This window comes from Polistes dominula, unplaced genomic scaffold, assembly GCF_049000335.1.
Source record: "Polistes dominula isolate Pdom_NZ unplaced genomic scaffold, Pdom_raw_medaka contig_73, whole genome shotgun sequence".
In the NCBI taxonomy this organism is placed as follows: Eukaryota; Metazoa; Arthropoda; class Insecta; order Hymenoptera; family Vespidae; genus Polistes; species Polistes dominula.
The window spans coordinates 1,838,754-1,848,433 of NW_028300951.1; positions in this window are offsets into that span (position 1 = coordinate 1,838,754).

The following is a 9,680-nucleotide window of genomic DNA, read 5'->3' on the forward strand; positions in this document are numbered from 1 at the left end:
TTTTTATTCCTGCAAATGATTTTATTCTTCCTCTTTCAATTAAACAAAGCAACTGAATAAATTTTCAGATATTAATTAATATTAACGATATCCTATCATAAAAAAAAAATATATTTTCATATACATATACATATATAATAAAAGAAAGTAATCTAACCTTTTTATCACCTATTGTAAAAGATTTCAATATAACATTTATCCATATGTTCCAATTTTCATCAAAAGCGCACGCGTGCTTTCATCGATGAGTTTTCCAAGAGTTTCCTGATACCGATTGGGCTCCTACAACCAATTTTACTTTCCTCAACTTATAACATCCTGTTCATTGACAAGACAGATGCAAACCGTCGATGAGAAACATCACACGTTAGATCCTACAATATCAAATACAATAACATTGATCAGAAAAAGAAACAAACAAACAAAATTACGAAATAAATATTCAAAGTTAAACGAAAAGAATCAACAAATATTTCGAATGAAGAGAATCTTAAGAGACTATGAAAAAAAAAAAAAAAAAAAAAAAATACAAATAAAAATAAAAAAGAATAAAACAATTGGATTGATACAATCCAATTAAAAAGTGAAATTGTTATTTCAATATGTGATACATACACCTCTTAAATATCCCAATCTAAAGACAATCAATATTAAACCATTTAATCTCTGTTAATAATCAAGTCAATCTTAAACTAATGGTTATATAAGACTATTTCTAATTATAACTATAGTTATAGCTATAACTCAAGGGTATAAACCAATTCCATTATTGATTTAATTCGACGGAAACATCGAAATGGGTTGAACATCACTGATCCAGTCACCAACCAATTATATACCCACCTTTCTCATCCTATTCAAGATTAACCCCATCCTGGTGGTTCTCTCCCTTCCCCTAATCCCCTCTTCCACCCCCTATAACAACGTAGGAGTTGGCAACATCCTATCCAGGACTTCAATCCTGTTCCATACTGTCTATTCACTTTACTCCCTATTATTATTACAAAAGAAAAAAAACATCTAAGAATGTCCTTTAAAGGTAGATTACAGTTGAGATTACTCGCTTACCTGTTCAGGTGAGCCAATCTCTAGCCAGGGGTGTTGGCGGGCCATTCGATAGAAAAAGTAGCGATTTGCCCGAAAATCAGGGACTCTCGTAACAGGATGTCAGAAGGTTAAAGGGTGTATTTGTTTCATCCCTTATCATTTTAGCGTAGGTGGTTTCAACATAATACTACTACGTATACTACTAATACTAGTATTAGTTCTCGTATATATATATATATATATATATTTGGGTTTTCACTTGGTCTAACTTTCCCGCGGGATTCCCCAGAATTGTTGAGGAGTCTTGCTTCCACTCATTTCAGTCAATTTGATTGGCTAGAACGACGACGGAAAGCGCGCTCGTATCACAGGGTAACAAGCTTTGCAGAGGTCTGTTCAACTTACACCCCTTCCTACGGGTACATTACTCCCTCTTATAGGTTTAATTTTGATTCAAAGAGGGACAAACCTAATTTATCGAGATATTTCAAACTTTTCATCATCTCTCTAGTGTGTTTTAATTTTGCATATTTATTATTATTATTATTATAAATGTAGGAATGGAAATTTAATGAGATGACAATTATATCTACCAATTGATAAAATATTATTTATATTATTTATATTTGTTGTTGTTGTTGTTGTTGTTGTTATAAATATTATAATAAACGTAGGAATGAAAATTCAATGAGATGACAATGAAATTACTAATTGATCAAATATTATTTTTATTATCTATATTATATATATATATATATATATAAATTCTAATTTATATATATTAATAATATATTATATATAATTCCTATAATATAATTCCTAATTATATATATATATAATTTTATATAATATAAAAAAATAAAAAAAAAATATATATATATAAATCCTAATTATATAAATTTTAATATTAATAAATCCTAATAATAATGCATCCTTAATTTTTATTATCTATATTTATATAAATCCTATTATTATAAATCCTATTATTATAAATCCTATTCCCTCTGCCAGTACTCTTCCTTCCCATAGAAAAATTTACTTTTTTTTTACATTTTTGTGTTAAATCTTATAAAATATTGTACGACAATTGTTTTATGTCCTATTCAACCTAAAAGCAATGTTGATTTTTTCAAATTTTTAACATTATTCCACATATCCGTACCATCCATCAACGATCAAAAATTCAGAATACAGAATGTATATACATACAGCGTGTTATATTTCACTAGAAAATCGAATCATATCAATATTCCCTCCTCCCTCCCATCCTTTCCAACCCCCACTCCCTCTGTGTGTCTCTCTCTCTCTCTCTCTCTCTGTCTATCTTTCTCACTTTTGAAAATCAAATGGACGAACATTTCGCGTATGGGTTGATGTACGAAAATTTCATTGGACGCGGTCGCTTTGTTAATTATTTCGTTAACGTATGCATAATGCATCGTTGGCTTACTATACATTATGATACCACTGATACGCGATATCGAATAACATTTTTTTTTTAATTATTATTATTATTATTATCATTATTATTATCTATAAAGTATGAGATATATATTGTGAAAATGGTAACGCACTTGAAACACATACATATATATATCTATGAAAATGTCATAAAGCTATCACGTTTATCGTTTCAAATCAAATTTTCATATATATATATACAGGATTTTTCACAAGATCAGTCTTGTCAGCTGCTATCCGCAAATAAGTATTAATATATAACATTGTATTTTACAACAACAAAAAACAAAACAAAGTTGACCAATAAATCTCCAAAATGATTCAACCTAACGAAAGAACACTAGTTCTTAAAATCATGTTGCAGTCATGAATTTTTCATGCAATTTTTCTTCTTATACACTTGACTGCTATTATTAACTTTTATACTTTTGGAGTTATTTAGGTAGCAAGAGTTGTTGAAACACCCTGTATATGTCTACTGAATGATTTGATTTCATTGGAAACAATAGAATCGTAAAGCATTTTTTTTTTGTGAGCAGAAATTTGTGGAATTTGTTGAATGTACTTTTTTCACGTAAAATACGACTAACTTGAGAATATTATATATATATATATATAGCATATTATATATAAATGTAAAGATATGTGCTGAAGCGTAATACTTCAGCACGTTACCCTTAGGATCTCGCATACAACGGACGTCATATAGAAACCATAGAAGCAAGGTTCAAGGAGGCACCCTTAAAAGGTCAAAAGTTCGTTCTCCGCTTGCACCCTGCGAGAAACATCTTCGAGAGTAGCTGGTGGTACTGGTAGTGGGTGGAAGTGGTAATGGTAGAAGTGGTGGTGGTGGTTCTGGTGGTAGTGTTGATGCCCCTGTCGCATGGCAACACCAATTACTCGAGTGATGAAATAAAAGTCACCTTTATTTCATAATAAGTTTATTTTTTGTCATATCTATTTATCATTCATTAATATATATATGTATATATGTTTGTATGTATGTACGTATGTATGTATGTATGTATATGTATTTGTATATAAATTTATTTCTTTCTTTTTTTTTGTCCCTTTTTTTTATTATTTCGAACAAATGATTGAAGAGAAAGAGTTCGACTGGATTATTTGAATAAAAAAAAAAAAAAAAAAAATTTTGTATTGAAAAAAAAAAAGAAGAAAAAAAAATATATATAAAAGTCGCCTTTGGCTCCATTTTGGCTCTCGATGAAAATACCGTGATTGGTTTAACTTAATAAAAGAAAAAAGCTTTTATCAAAAAAAAGAAAAATAAAAAATGGAACAAAAAAGGGAAAGCTTTTATTTTATTAAAAATAACTAAAAACATTGATCTCTTCTTAAACTTTCCACGTAGATTTTATCCGAATATGAATATAGATGGTATATATATATATATACGATGAATTGGTTAAAGGTCAAAAATTATAATTATATATATGTATATAATTAGACTTTTAGGTGAATTTACTAATTCCAATAGTCAAGTGTATTTGATCGACGTTTAATTTTATATTTGTATTTAATAAATGAATTTTTATTGACAATTAAATTCAATCAATTTAATTGTAATCGAAATTGAAAACCCCCAATTTAATGATAAACTTTACAAATATTAGATATTTGAAATTAAATATTGATAGAATTGAACCATAAAGAAAAAAAAAATATTTGAAAACCCAATTCAATTATAAACTGTTCAAATGTTAGATATTTGAAATGAAATATTAATAAAATTGAGTCCTAAAGAAAAGAAAATATTTGAAAACCCAATGAAATTTTAAACTTTTCAAATATTAAATATTTGAAATTAAATATTAATAAAATTGAGTCCTAAAGAAAAAAAAAATATCATTTTTGGCAGATCACACGTGTTAGAAGTGAAACCTTCGAAAAACTAAGTTTCGAGAGAAAGAGACGACTGCAGAATATCAGGAGTAGGATAATTGTTGGCTTTATTTGTTATAATATTATTATTATTATTATATTATTGTTATCACCTTCAAAAATTATTATACGTTTTATTGAAAACATATATAAATAGATAACATATTACACAGCAAGCAAGTTCTCAATTCAAAGAAATGAGACGAGTTGCTTCTGATAACTAAAAAATGCATGGTAACTAAACACCTCTGTTAGTGTAGTCAACACCTCTGTAGTAAGGTTTTTTCCGAAAAATAGTGAGGATAACTACGAAGCATAGCATAAAGAGGAGACCGAGAATAGGAAAAACTGTATAGTTATATTCCGTCTCATTCCTTCGCAGTCTAAATCCTATGTTTGTCTCTTTTTCTCTCATTATTTAGTATGGCAACCGTTTCATAGCTTCGTTACATAGCTCCGTTTCCGTTTATTTACTTTTCAGATCACTCCCATTCTAAAGAAGTTTTCACTTCAATTAAACAAAAAAAACAAAAAAATTGTAAAAATAATCTAAAAATAATATGCAAAAATCTATTTAAAAATAGATGCAAAAAGTTAAAAAAAAACAACAACAAAGAAGATTTGATAAAATTCGAATAATAAATGTTGGTTAAATGATATTTCATTTTTGTCAAAGATACTTTTAAGATTTTACCTTTACCAGAGAAATGTTAGGATGAAAGATCGTTTTTGGATGCAGGTCGTAAAGGAAACCCATCATCTCATTCCATGAATTCAATAAAACGTGGAAGAAAGGTTTTGGCGTAGCCATCGTAAACGGATAATATGCTATTCAGCGAATAACTTAGGAAGCAGTACTGCAGCATCATGGTAGTTTCCCTAACAGCTATTCTGCAGATTCTCTTTCTTTACTCTCACACCTAACTCGAGATTATGCTAAAACTGTGAACTCAGAAAGGAGGACAATATTTGCAAGAGATTGTGTGTGATAACTATGAGGAATGGAGGAAGAAAGAGAGAAAAGAAGAAAAGGGAGTAGGAAAAACAAAGATAACAAAACATCTTTCTGTTTGTTCATGCATTTATAATTAAACAATTTTTAATTAATAAATATTTAAAAAAAAATTTTAAAATAATAGCAGCAATATTTCAAGTGTTTTCTTTTTAGAGATTTTCGAACGAATTTATTACACGATTCCATAAATAAAAATATGTGTGTGTGTGTGTGTGTGTGTGTGTGTGAATAATATATATTATATTATATTATATATATTATACTATAAATATAATAATAATTTAATAATTTTATTTTATTTTATTTTATTTTATTTTTTATTTAAATTTAATTTTATTTACATTTCAATTATATTTAATATTATTTAATTTTTTAATAATATATTTAATTTTTTTTTTAAATTTAATTTTATTTACATTTCAATTATATTTAATATTATTTAATTTTTTAATAATATATTTAATTTTTTTTAAATTTAATTTTATTTACATTTCAATTATATTTAATATTATTTTTTTTATATAATTTAATTTTACTTAATTTTATTTAAATTTAAATTATATTTAATATTATTTAATATTAAATTTTTCATCTAATTTAATTTTATTTAATATTATATTTAAATTATTAATTTTTATTAAATTATTATTATATTTATTATTAATCTTATTATTATAAAAATAAAAAAACAAAGAGAATTTATTTCACCTACTGCAAACATAAAAGAAATTCAACTAATCATTAAATTAATATTATTTGTTGTCAAATATAAAAAAAAAAAGACGGTGATGAGATGTGGGTGGGAAATAAAAATAAAAAAAATAAAAAAAAGATAAGATAAAATTATATTAATTTAAATAACAATTTTATATTTAAAAAACCGGTGAATTGATTAAAGAGAAAAGTAAAAGAAGAAGAAGAAGAAGAAGAAAGGAAAAGGTAGAAAGAAGAAGTAGAAGCAAAAGTAGAAGTAAAAGTAGAAATCAAAAGCAGGAGCAGGTGATGCTCGTTTCTCGTGAAACGAACAAAGGATTCGAAATCCTTCGATGGAATTTCGTGCCGACCTTCGAACGATCCTCGACAGAGTCCTTAGTAAAGTACATACATATATACACACACACACATATATATACATATACAGTATGCAATGTGTGTTGTACGTCTCTCCTGTCTTCAATAAATTTCTCAAACGAATGATCTCGATAGAACGATAGTACTACCAACGATGTCGTTGGTGATGATGGTAGTGATGATAGTGATGGTAGTTATGGTGGTGGTGATGGTGGTGGTGGTAGTTGTATCTCTCTATGGAATGCCGCGTACGATCTGCTATGGAATTTGATGCTCTCGAGGGTGCACCTTTGTAACCGAGTCTACTCTTGCTAAAATCTGAACCGAATATGTGACAGAGAAAGAAAGAGAGAAGGAGAGAGAGAGAGAGAGAGAGAGTCAGAGAGAGTGTGTGTGAGAGAGAAAGAGAGAATATAAACTACCCGTTAGGAGATATGATATCGATCAGTTTGAACATTTAACGTCGTTATTGAAATTACCTAACGTAAACTTTGATGATACGTATAATAAGCTCGTGTATTGAATATCTTTTGAAAAAAAAAAAAAAAAAACAAAGAAAAACCAAAAGGTGAGATGGGTTTTTTCCTAACGAGCATATATCATAAAAACAAAAAGATGAAAAAAAAGAAAAGGTGAGATGGGAGGTTTTTTTTTTCCTAACGAGAATATGTCATAGATAAAAATGACCGAATTCTAGAAGGGTGGGAAGGAATCAAGGGAGAAGGGATTTATCCAGTTCGTCTCTTCCTGTCGTTTAAATAAAAGACTTCAGGGGTCACATATTCTTTTTTTTCTTTCTTTTTTTTTTTTTTTTCTTTCAAGAAACGAAAAACTTTGTTGGTAAGTTGAATCGGGCAATGGGGATCTCGGACATCTGCTGGCCATCTGCCATCAACAAGTGAACTCTTCCTTTACTTCCAGTAAGAGGAGGACCAAGAAGAACATCAGCATCAGCAACATAAGTTTAAAAGGAAGAAGGGATGAATGTGTGCTAGTGGTGGTGGTAGTTGTTGTCCTATTGGTAAACCGGTGAGAGAGAAAGGGAAGCCCACCCTACTTGAAATTTTCTCATAAGGTGCAAGGTGTCGTTCGTGAATGAAATCAGAGGCTCAAGTATAGAACCTTATACCTTTTTTTTATTCGTTTTGTTCGTTTGAAATCTATCTATCTATATATATATATATAACAATGTAGATTTCGTTTGTTTCTAACCTCTAATTTTGCAATAGTATTATACTATACGTATAGTTGTTGTGAACAGCTAATATATAATAAAAAAAAAAAAAAAAAGGAAGAAAGGTGAACGCAAATGTTCAAGATTGAGATTGAGAGAGAGAGAGAGAGTGAGTATGCAAGCTGTTGGATGATCTTCATGGTTTCACAAATGTCGGATTTTTACAACGTTGTAAAAATAAGCTTTGGCGTAACGTGAAAATAAAAAAACAGGGGGCGAGAAAGATATAAAGGTATGATAAAAAGAAAGAGAAAGAGAAAGAGAAAGAGAAAGAAAATGTAGTTGAGATGGTTACCGACCTAAAGGGGAAACTAATTAGGCATTAACCTCGCGCGTTTTATGAGCACAACTTGCACGAGTTGCTCGTTAAATTAATCTTTTACGCTTGGGCCCAGATTCTGCACCTTATGCGAATGATGACCCACTACACACACGTACACACACACATATACACATATAAATGTTCCTTCCTCTTTTTCCTCCACCTTCTTCTACTCCTTTATCGGCATCCTCTCCGAATCTTGTGAGAACACCTGCCGAGAGATCACAAGGAGAGATCATTTTACCCACACCCCTTCCCAACCCCTCACCGACAATCTTTTTCTCTCGATCGATTATTCGAATAACGGATCTGGTTCGTTCTAAAAAAAAAAAAAAAAAAAAAAAAAACACACACACCGTATATTGATCGCATCGAGAGAAAACATTATTTGGTGCTGAGATTGCATAATATGTGACGACTTCTTATTATTATTTTTTCTTTATTGTCCTACGATATGACTACACTGATAATAAGATAATTTATGTATTATATTGATTTATACCTTCTTTTTTTTTTATCTTTTACACAAAAGTATTCGTTTTGAAATAAACAAATTGTATCGATGATATGAGAGAGAGTTTTTTTTTTTTTTTTTTTTTAGATATGAACTTTCATTTATTTTGTACAATTTCAAAAGAATGGAAATAATTTTGATCCAAAAAAGTAATTCCAAAAGTGTTCTAATTCAATTAGTATTGCAACATGTAGATAGATAGATGGGTTGGTTGGAAACAGGTAAGCAAACAAAACAAAAATTTAATCATAAGTATATAAAACTGTGGTCAATCTTAATCGCAACTGTAACAAATCATCGTTTGTTGGTAACGTTGGCAACAGAAATGTACGAAAGCACGAAAGAAAGAAAAAGAGAGAGAGAGAGAGTACGAAAATGAACTAGGTCAAACATATTCCGAAATAGCGATATTATTATGGATTATCGAGATACTTTTCCGAAGTCAAAAATAACGGGAGCTTGGTCAATCTTTTTTTTTATCTTCCTCTTCTTCATCTTCTTTTCAAACGAAACGCACACGTTTTTCGTAATCTTGTCAGATTAATAATGTCAAGTCAAATTGTTTGATAACGCGGGTTCGTATAATCTTTCAATCAAAAAATAACACAAACACACTTTTCTAACGTTTTATTTGTTGATTTCATTGATTTAATCATCAATTTATAATTGACAATAATTCCTAATGTATAATGTAATATTAACCAGTTAACTGTGATGGCCACTCATTTGAGAGCGTGCACCATTTTGTGTCGTCAGAATCGAATTATGACGAGTATGTTCGTCAATCACAGTTTAACTGGTTAATTGCATTTTATAATTTTTAATTATATTAAAATTTATATTATATTAAAGAATTATTATTACTATTACTATTATTATTATTATTATTATTATTATTGTTATTATTATTGGATGATGTAGATTGCAAATTGCGCATATACAGCAAGTAAAGTCACTAGATTCGTAGGCCACTAGAGAATTTTCTGTTGCTTCCGGGAGTTAAATAGGCGCTTATATTCTTGCGGCAGATTGCAACGGGAGTTGGTTTCAAAACCTCCAATGGGATCGAGTAAACTCGACTTTGCCAACTAATAGGGGGCTTTTAAACCCCTCG